Source organism: Pinus tabuliformis, chromosome 1_2 (genome assembly GCF_031772625.1).
Source record: "Pinus tabuliformis cultivar Carrire ecotype Pingquan chromosome 1_2, CPIR1, whole genome shotgun sequence".
Lineage (NCBI taxonomy): Eukaryota > Viridiplantae > Streptophyta > Pinopsida > Pinales > Pinaceae > Pinus > Pinus tabuliformis.
Genome location: NC_142298.1, coordinates 516,764,158 through 516,776,157, shown reverse-complemented (window position 1 = coordinate 516,776,157; position 12,000 = coordinate 516,764,158).

The window sequence follows — 12,000 nt, the reverse complement described above, 5'->3', positions numbered from 1 at the left end:
ATGAAGCTCATAATAAGATCAAAGGGTAACATTGGGAGAACTCGACCACATCCACAACGAACATCATCCATCTCATCATTCTGGAAGCCTCTAGATCACGAATCTTCTACTCCTCTTTGGGAAAACTTTTCGTTTAGGGATCAAAACGAGTATCGAGGCCAAATCAACGATGGCAACACGAGGTTTATGTGGTGCAACCTTCCATCATCACGAGTGGTCAGTGTCACAGTCGCATTGATCCAGAAAGTAGGGTTTTGAGCTCATTTCTTCAGGAAAAGCTGAAGGAAACTTTTCATTAGTTCTTCAGGGAGGATCTGGACTGCATATCGAGATGGGTACACTACATAGTTGTCAAGTTTTGGGCACTCCGGGGTATGACAAATGGAAGTGCAGGAGGCATGACAAAATATTGTGTAACACATAGGTAGGTCTGCCCACCTAATATAGGGTCCAAAAAAAAAATTCTCAGGGCACTGCCCCGGACCCCATAAAGGGGGCCTACCACCCCCCCTTTAACTGCCTGTTTCACATGTGGGGCTAGTCATGGAAAGAATATAACACACACTCAAAATTCTCCCACTTGTTGTTTTCTTTCCACACAGGGGGGCACAATAGACATTAGTCATTTATCCAACCCTACAACGCCCATTCGTTTCTCTACACCAAGGAAACTTCTCATTGCTCACATACTTCATCAATGCATCTGCAACATTCTTCAAAGTGTCCATCTTTGCCAGCAACACCTTTTTGTCCTCAACCATATCCCCCACAAAGTGATACTAAATATCAATGTGCTTTGTCTTTGAATGATAATCAGGATTCTTTGCTAAGAAAATTGCACTTTGGCTGTCACAATCTATCCTTATATCGCTTTGTACTAACCCCATACTTGAACACAATCTCTACAACCAAATTTCTTCCTTACTTGCATGAGTGGTTGCCATGTATTCTACCTCTATAGTTGAAAGTGCCACTATAGACTGTCTCTTGTTCATCCAATTGACTACACCTCGAAATAGGTTAAAAACATACCCACTTGTAGATCTTCTCTGATCCAGATCTACAGCCCAGTCTGCATCAAAAAATCCACGGATGTCCAAAACTCTATCCAATCTTGGTCTTCCTTAGCAGCATAGACCATAATCACTAGTGCCACACAAATACCTGAAAACCCACTTCACTGCTATCCAATGCTCCTTCCCTGGTTTTGACATAAACCTGCACAATACTCCCACTGCATGTGCAATGTCTGGTCTAGTGCCGACCATTGTATACATTACGCTACCGATTGCACTTGCATATGGAACACGAAACATGTCCTCTTCCTCTTCTTGTGTCTTGGGACACTGTTCAACATATAACCTTACACCTACAAGAATAAAAACCTTCACCAGTTTACTATCCTGCATATTAAACCTCTACAATATTGTCTCGACATACTTCCTCTGGTTTAACCAGAGCTCCCTAAGTTTGCTCAATCTCGTTTAATTTCCATGCCCAAAATATAGTTTGCAGCACGAAGATCCTTCATTTCGAATTTAGAGGACAATTGGATCTTCAAATCCTGGATAACTTCTTTGTCATTTCCAATCAGCAACATATCATCCACATACAAGACCAGATAAATAAAATGGTCACCAATTAATTTAAAATACACACAGTGAACCACTTTGCTTCTGTGAAGCGAAGTCCTCGTATAAATGTATCAAATTTTGGATACCACATCCTTGGTGACTGTTTTAACCCATATAGAGAGTTTTTAAACATGTATACCAATTATTTCTTTCCCTTAACCGCAAATACTTCACGTTACTTCATGTAGATCTCTTCTTCTAAATCCTCGTGAAGAAACATTGTCTTCACATCCATCTGATCTACCTCGAAATCAAAAGCAACAACAATATATAAAGGCAATCTAATAGAAGTTACCTTGGCAACAGGAGAAAAAATATCACCAAAATCAATTCCTGGCACCTGGGAATAACCTTTTGCTACCAACCGAGCTTTGTATTTCTCCACCTTGCCTTCTACATTCATCTTCTTCTTAAACACCCTTTTGCTTCTAATGGGTTTCCTTCCAGCCGGAAAATCCACAAGATCCCAAGCCTTGTTTTTATCTAAAGTTGATATTTCATCAATCATGGCCTCTTTCCATAGTTTTCCATCCTCAGAATCTATTGCCCCCCTGACAGTTATGGGATCATCATTAGTAATAGATAAAGCAAAATTTGAATAGAAAGAAGATGGACTATACCTTTTTGGATACCTTCTTTCTCGACTTGATCTTCCTAGAATTGGAGTTTGTGGCTCTTCATCCTATGATTCCTCTTCTTCTATAGAGTTTGATTCTTCCTCCTTTAGCTCAAACTCTATCTTCTCAGGTTCCTTTGGTAGGACTTCATGTTTAATAACATCTTTCACCTTTCTAAACATCACATCTCAGTTGTACACAACCTTCCTTGTTTCTAGGTTCCAAAGCTTATAAACTTTTAAACCATCCTTATACCCAATAAAGATGCACCTTTCATATTTACTATCCAACTTGGTTATTTTTTCCTTTGGAACATGTACATATGCATCAGAGCGAAATACCCTCATATGTGAAAGAGAGGGTTTCTTACCAGTCCATACCTGATGTGGAGTCTTATCCTCCAACACTGATGAAGGTGGTCTGTTGACCAGGTAAGATGTAGTCTCCACAACCTCTGCTTAGAATTCTTATCTTGACCCGGCACCACTGAGCATGCTTCTTGCATTTTCCATCAACGTCTTATTCATTCTTTCTGCAAATCCATTTTTTTGAGGTGTGTATGGAGTAGTCTTCTGTCGTGCTATACCACACTTCTTACAGAACTCTTCAAATTCCTTCTTGCATAACTCTCTACCATTATCTGTCCTCAACACCTTTATCTTCTTCTCTGTCTGGTTTCCACCAGAGGCTTAAATTCTTTAAACCTGTCAAAGACTTCATATTTTTTCTTGAGGAAATATATCCATGTATTCCTTGAGAAGTCATCTATAAATGATACATAGTACACAGACTTACCCATTGATGGAACCGACGTAGGTCCAAACACATCACTGTTCACAAGCTCTAATATCCCTTTCACCCTCTTAGCACTAGAGGGGAAACTCACCTGATTATGCTTCCAATATATACAATGTTCACAAAAATTGAAATCCAGAGAGAAATTAGACATATCTTCTACCACACCATTACCATGAAGTATTCAAAGGCCCTTCTCTCCAATATGTCCAAACCTTTAATGTCATAGTCTGGTCTTTTCTCCAGAGACCACTAGATTTTCTGCTCCACTTTCATGAACCACAAAATCATTGCACCCATCAATAACAGTACTACCCAGAAGCTTGTACAAATTTCCAATATGAACTCCTCGCATCAACACTAGTGATCCCCAAACCATCTTGCGGGTAACTTTATCGAACACTATTTTTACACCTGCATCATCCATCTTGCTTACAAAAGTCAAATTTCTGGCCAATCCAGGAATATGCAGAACACTTGGAAGTGTTCAAATCCTTCCACCTTGCAACTTCAACTTTACTTTTCTATGTTTGAATATTCTAACCTTCCTGTCATCCCCTAAGAATACATCACCACCATCATATTTCTCATACTCATATAACCACTCCCTATGGGGAGTGAAGTGAAAAGATGCACCTAATTCAATCAACCATGCCTCATGATCTACATGTGTACTTGAATAAGAAGCCAAGTACACATCCCCACCTTCATCTGAGGTGGTTTTCACCTCTGCAGAAGGAGCATCATCAGATCCATTTCCTTTATCGGGAGCTTTAGATGTATAGTCATTTTTTAAGTTCCCATCCTTTCCGCATTTCCAGCACACCTTTATAGGATTTCCTGGAGATTTAGATCTCCCTCTCGATTTAGATCTCCCACTCGAGGACTCATTTTTGTTTCTATTCTAGGATTGTCCTCATACAAACAACGCATATCCATTCTGACCCTCCATATTTTTCTGTCTCATCTCCTCCGACATCAAGGATGATACTATTTCATCAAACTTCAAGTTGTATTGCTACCTATTGCAACAACCAGACTATCCCATGAATCTTGTAGAGAACAAAACAAACTGATGCACTTATCTGCATCTGAAATTTTAATATCAATAGATAACAAGTGGATTACCACAGTATTATAAGCATTCATATGCTCTATCACCGAGTCTCCATCCTTCATCCTCGTGTTATACATATTTTTTTGTAGGAACATGTTGTTCATTAGAGACTTAGATTGATACAAAGTACCTAACTTATCCCACAAAGCCTTTGTTGTAGCTTCCCCTGATACATTCAACAATATTGAATCTGAGATACACAACCGTATTGTGCTCTTTGATTTTCGATCCAACTTCCCCCAGTCTTCATTTGACATTGTTGTTGGTTTAGTACTTGTATCTACCATGATCCAGTGATATTTATCCACTAACAGATCCTCCATATTGAGTTTCCATAACTCAAAACTATGACCATTGAATTTCTCGATTTCTATCTTTCCACTGCTCACCATCTCATTTCACTGCAAGAATCGATCCTACAAAGCTCCCACTAAATGAGGTCTACCATAGGCCCGAGCAAAACCCCTCAATAGAAAAGGCATCCCCTTGAAGCTGAAACAACTCTGATACCAAATGTAGGTTTTAACCTTGTACATAAATTATCTACATACGAATTCTATAAAAAAAAACAATGGCGAAAGCATAAAACATAAAATAGATATACACAGGGATTATTCCCTGGATCCCAAAACCGGGACTACCAGATTGATTTTTCATTATGTTTCTTTCAATGTTACAATACATATATATACATGTCGAATCATTCATGCAAAACCCCTTAATAGAAAAGGCATCCCCTTGAAGCCGAAACAACTCTGATACCAAATGTAGGTTTTAACCTTGTACATAAATTATCTGCATACGAATTCTAAAAAAAAAAACAATGGCGAAAGCATAAAACATAAAATGGATATACACAAGGATTATTCCCTAGATCCAAAAACCGGGACTACCAGATTGATTTTTCATTATGTTCCTTTCAATGTTACAATACATATATATACATGTCGAATCATTCATAAACCTCAATCCATTAACCCTGGATTAGAACATAATCGTAGTTCCTATAACACCCTCCTCCCACATCTACCCAAGCAATCGGCCAACCGGGGTAAACATGCGATGAGAGCCAACTATGATAAGATTCAACCTCCTTTGTGACTTTAAGGAAATGGAATCAACGGAACATCACATACAGTCATCCAACATCATCCAAATAATCTTCAGGAGACAAGTCAGCCAGAAAGACTGCCTATCCTTGGGTCCTACTATTGTTTGAGAGACTTAGGGTAGGGTAATGCTCCTTAGACACTGCCCAGGCGAGTTAGTTTCAGGACTAACACTCCCCAGACACTACCTAGGTGCTTTATAGCGCTTTCCAGACACTACCCAAGTGAGTTAGTCTCAGCACTAATGTTAGCATTCGGGGATTTGAGACACCTTTTTCGACCCAAAGCCAGGGACACTGCCCATAATGGAATGATCACTTAGAATTAGTAAGGATGCAAGGAAAAATGATGAAAAAGCAATAATACGAACAAGATCATCACCAGACCTCTACTAGCCATGACATGCATTTCGTCAAACATATCATCAACATGCAACCTACAGGTGTAAATAACATAATTAAGTGTAGGGATCTCATACTTATCTGAGAATCGCTATGAGCCATTGTTCCTTCATGCCATTTGCTGCATTATCCTCCATTAACTCATAAACACGTTATCCATTCATATACAAGTAAAAACATGCTAAGATCCATACGTATTTTATGTCATTAAATGTGCATATAACCAGCGTAATAGGAACAGAAATACAATAAACTTATTAGCCATCAAATCCATAAATAAATCAGTACCTTTACACATGAAAATCAAGGGAATGTATTTATCATCAATGAATGCAATGAACCAACAAGAGATGGGACTACCACGTTCCACATGACTATAGAATGGCTGAGCCAAATCTCTCTTCATCCATTCACCCTCGTGCCATATTCCAAGCATAAATGTGGGATCTCATAGAACACATCAATCAAAACTCATCCAAGGCTTCCAGATGCCATCCACCTCAATCCATCAAATAGTGATTCCACCTCATGGTTGGACATCATCAAAACCATCATCAGATTGGTCTCCATCCAAGACTTCCAGGGCTTCCAAAGCGTTTGTCCAACTAATGCTTCTAGAACTAGTAACTCAACCCATGGCTTATACAGGGCTTCTAAAGCGTTTTTCCAACCAAGGCTTCCAGAACTAGTAACTCAACCCACAACTTATAGAGGGCTTCCAGAGCATTTTTCCAACCAAGGCTTCCAGGACTAGTAACTCAACCCACCAAGGGCTTCCAAAGCGTTTGTCCAACCAGGGATTCCAGGACTAGTAACTCAACCCAAGCTGTTACAGGGCTTCCAGGACTAGTAACTCAACCCAAGTTGTTACAGGGCTTCTAGAGTGTTTGTTCAACCAGGGATTCCAGGACTAATAACTCAACCCAAGCTAAGGAAACATGAGAACCAACCAAAACAAAGCAATGAAAGTAAACCCACAATCACCATGGTTATCCAGGAAATGGCAGGGCTAGGCAATCCATTGTTAATCCCGGCCATCCTCCATGCCAATGACAGATCATAACCAAGAAACCACATGCATGTTCCATGCATGCCAAAACTAGTGAATAAATCATACATGCAACTTGATACCTGCAAGCAAATTTGATGTAGTTGATGATGTTGATGCCCTCTCGCACTTCCCTGCTCTTCCTTTGCCTTCTTGCTCCAAGAATCCAAGCATGCCACACCCTCTAAGAGTGCTCCAAGAAAAATTTAAGTATCCAAGAGTATGAGAGAGAGAGAGAGAATAATGAGAGAGCTCCAAAACTTAACTGATCAAGCCTTGTCCACTAATCCTCATAAGCCTTTTTATTAATGAGACCTCTATTTTCCTCATTTTCCATTATTTTCCTTCAATTTCCTCCTCACGTGCAACATGTGACCTTTTACCTTCCTTTTCTCCTAATTTCCATTATTTTCATAAATAAATGTGCCAAAATGCCTTTTTTCCTCTTTAATGCCTTATCCATAGCCTTTGCCAATTTCCTTAACCATAAACAATAAAATGAACACCCACTAGGATGTCCTTCCCACCATTCATCTTGAAATGCGTGCCCCATCATCCGTGGTATTTATATATTTTTACATGGAATCTTCACCAGGGTTGTTACAGTTACCTTGACCAGATCTACAAAATACCATGGGCAAAAAACCATCATGTCAAAAGCCATGTGTGAAACCCATGCACAAAACCATAGGTAGGGTCCAAAAAACAAATTCTCGGGGCATTGCCCTGAACCCTATAGAGGGGGCATATTGCCCCTTACTTCACACATGGGGATAGTCGTGAAAAGAATATAACACACACCCAGTAGGTCTATCAGGCTAAAGGAGTAACCAAAATTACCACAACAAGATATGTTTCAGTGTAAGAGGGAGCACACAATCAAGGTGACAAGAAAGCAAATGTGGTGATGGATCCAATGAAGGAAGCAGATCAATTTATGGTTGACCCAAGGTATGTTTCTTAGCATGTGTTAGAGTACCATCATGGTATAGTTGGTCATGGTACAAACAATCATGGTTTGATATATTCCTCAAACAGTGAAGTACAACTTCAAGGATTCACATATTCAAGGAATGCAGAACATAGAAAGAGTTCATCATAATATTTCTTCAGTTTGGGCTTTATTATGATTTCTTGGATGAGCAGGAAGTAATTATCAGTCACACTTAGTATTGTAGAGGCTGAGTATATTTCATTTGGATAGGAAAGTTTGGAATTAGTATGGCTTCAGCGGCTACTTGTGGGATTGTGTTAGTCAGGTGCAAGTAATGACCACGATGACAAGTCAAAGCACATTGAGATCTAGTACCAATACATGGTATATAAGGAAGCAATATGGCTTCGGCACTATTCTACAATCAAGCAAAATTTCTGAAAAATCTTCTATCCTAGGATGAAGTCTACATACCTCGAGGACAATCTTGGATTAATTGAGAATGTCTCTCTCAACAAGAGGGAGTGATGAAATTGTAGCATCCATGACAGCCATTCTCCCTAGCTTAGGTTAACCAGATTAGGGAAAATGGTCCAGAGTATTGATAGCATCATGGACATAAATTCTCCCTATGTAAAGTATGTCGAGCATATTATGGATAATAGTTCGTCAGAGGATAGTCATTCTTCCTATGTCAAGTATGTTGACTAGATTAGGGAGAATGGCCTGGTAGAGGACAATCATTCTTCCTGTATCAAGCATGTTGAACAGATTAGGGAGAATGGTCCGGTAGAGGACAATCATTCTTCCCATGTCAAGTACGTTGATTGAAATTAATAAGAATGGTCCTAAAGGCCCATAATCACTCAGTTGAGTGGGTTTTGTTTAGCATAAAGCTTAGATTACTCTCTAAATAGGTGAGTGATCACATTTGGCATCATGGCCTAGAATGAGGCCTTTACATTTGGGACCAGAGTACTCATATGGTTAAGCGAGTCCCTAGGGTTTCACCACGAGTCAAAGAGATTGATCAGGATGATGGTGAACCAAGACTAGTCAATATACCATGGGCCAGAGGCACTTACTAGAATCATGGTGACTAGTTGATGCTAATGATGTAGCATGTGTTAGAAGTACCAACCAGGATTATGGTAAGGATACACCATAGGTCAAAGGTACCAAACAAAATTATGCTAATGTGTTGATGTTGATTATTTACCATGTGTCATAATTGTTTACCAAGATTATGGTAATTGAATGATGTTGATGATGAATTATTGTAACATTTTCTTAGAGAATTTTTCCTACATGAGAACATCTAAATAGTCATTATGAATACCTCCCTAGATAAGAGGGAGTGTTGAATTTTGTAGCTATGGTCGATCTTCATAATTAATATTTTATCCCTTGATGTATTTGTAATAAATATAAGCATGATATTCATACAATTGTTAAAAGATAAAGTATTGACATGTTCTTCATGTAAGTTTTAAAAGATAAGATTTTGAAAATTTGAAAATTAAATTTTGGCTCCAAAATAAGCCAAGGCGGTGCTCCTCCTAGTCAATTAAGACCCTATGAATAGGCACCCATTCAATATCACAATATGACTATTTATGCATTCATTTTGTCCTCTCAAGCAAGAAACTCAAAATTTCTTAAGCAAAACAAGAAGCCGAATCTGAGGCCAAGAAGATATCGGATTTGAGGCAGAGAAGAAGTTAAATCTGAGGCAAGTGAAGAAGATAATTATGAGGAAAATCGAGCTAAGTTAGACCAAGATCATTATCTTTGTGACAAACCATATTTCCTGAGATATATCAAGGCAACAATAGACCTAATCAGACCAAGTTCAGTGGGAGAACTTATGACTTGATTAGGAGGTTGTTGGACTAGGTTTCAACAAGTCTCTTTTGTAGAAATTAATGTGTAGATTCGAAACTACTCATGAAATTTACTAAATCACAAAAATCAAAACTACTCCATTGATCTGCATAATTTAATTCACCATATAGAACACAAATCATAAACATGCAAAATGAAACATCACACACGCACAAAGATTTATCTAGGGGAAAGAAACTACTCAAAATTCCTTCCTATATGTATTGCATTAATCAAAGAATAGAGATGAAATACATATGCTTGCTCAAGCCTGAGTACAAATTGCAAGTGTATAGTTTATCCCCCTGCCTGACTAACTAAATCTGGAAAACACTCAGCCAATTTTCAAGCCCTCCAACCTCCTATTTCCTTGTAATGTTCCTTGAGTAAATTAGCCCCTATTATTTAGGAATTTCCCACTGTTGAATTGCGCAATTCCTTTAGATCCTTCCTCTGACTACATGCACCACCTGTACACATGGGAATATGCTACAACTAATAGTACATTGTCTTGGAATCTCCATCTCAACTAGGTAACTCGAATTATTTGCATGAAACAATTATTTTGGGTTGATTGATCAGTTAATTGGTTGATCACTAAGTGTGGTTGAAGGTCCACTTCCACAACTTGACCTACACCAATTCTTCTGACAGTTAGAACTAGTTTAACTAACGATAACTCAAATTAACTGAAATATATTGCTACAAATTAGAAATCAATCATACTTAACTAAACTACAGATTCCCCGATTTGAATTAACTGAGTTAACTAAGTGACAAGTGCCATGTCACCTCAGTTAACTACCTCCAATATTTATGCTGAAATAGAAATTCGAATTTCTCTAGTTTGACCAAGGCAAAGTTAAACTGATACTTCCTTGCTGCATTTTCAAAACTTCCTGTCAGCAAGAAAGGGATTTTCAACCACCCCTATCCTACACCTGTGGAACTCAAACTTCCCTCTTAACAAGGCCTTTATCAAAATATCAGCATCTTGTTCCTCTGTAGGAATGTACTACATCAACATAATCTGCCTCTGCACACAATCTTGTAAATGATGATATCGGATATCAATATGCTTGGATCGATCATGAAAACATGATTTTAGAGAATTTGATACAACTATGATTATCACAGTAAATCACATTTGGATCCATCATATGACCAAACAATCCAACAAGTATCTTTCTCATCGAGATCATCTCACATGTTTCTTTACTTGCAACCATGTATTCTGCTTCTGCCAATCTAAGTGCCATATATCTTTGCTTCTTGTTGTACTGAGAAACCATTGTGGACCCAACACTGAAAATTTCACGTGATGTAATCTTTAGGTTTGATGGACTTCCCACCCAATCTGCATTTGTGAAGCCACACAACTTCACTCCCTCTGTCTATCTGTATGAAATTCCAAACTGGGTAATGCCTCTGAGGTATCGTATAACGTGCTTAGCTTCCCTCTAAAACAGTTTGTTTTTTTCTAACCATGACTTGGCTCAGTTGGTTGACTACAAACCACATGTTTGGTCATGTTTTCACAAGATACATGAACGAACCCACCAACTGTCTGTAAACAATTGCATCCACTTCCTCACCTAAAGTGGCATCCTCCTTCCTCCAGTTGGTCGCTAGAGGAGTCTCCATGGGTTTACGCCTGTCCATGTAGAACCTATGAAGTATCTCGTTTGCATACTTTCCCTAAGAGATAAACAATTTTTTATCACCTTGCCATACTTCCAATCTAAGGAAGTAGTACATGAGTCCCATGTTCTTCATATCAAACTCTTTTGCAAGGTCCTCCTTGAAAGATTTGATCAACTACTCATCACCAGTCAAAAACAAGTCATCAACATATAAGATAACAATAAAAAAATTAAATTCTACCAAGATATGATAGAGTTTTGCAACCGCTTCACTTTTGGTGAAGCCCAAACTGGTGAGATAGCTATCGATCCTGGTGTACCATGCACGGGGTTCTTTCTTGAGACCATACAACACTCGCTTGAGTCTGCACACATGAGACTCTCGATCAAAATTGTCCAATCCTTCTGGTTACTCGATAGACACCTCCTCCTTAATAACTCCATTGAGTAATAATGTTTTCACATCCATCTAGTGGATATTCCACCCCATCTATGCAGCCAAAGCAAGGATTGATATGATGGACGAGTACCTTGCTACAGGAGCAAAGGTCTCCTCATAGTTAATCCCCTCAACATGAGAGTACCACTTGGCCACAAATCTAGCCTTTTACTTTTCTCTGCTTCCATCTACTACATGCTTCACCTTGAATATCCATCTTGAACCCATAACTAATTTATCTGTTGGTCCTAGGACCACTTCCCAAACACTTTTGTTTACAATGGATTCATACTCCTCCACCATTGCATCAACCCATACCAGTTGCTCTAATGCTTCCTCGAAAGAGGATGGCTCAGTTTCTACTAGCTCAGTCAGTAGA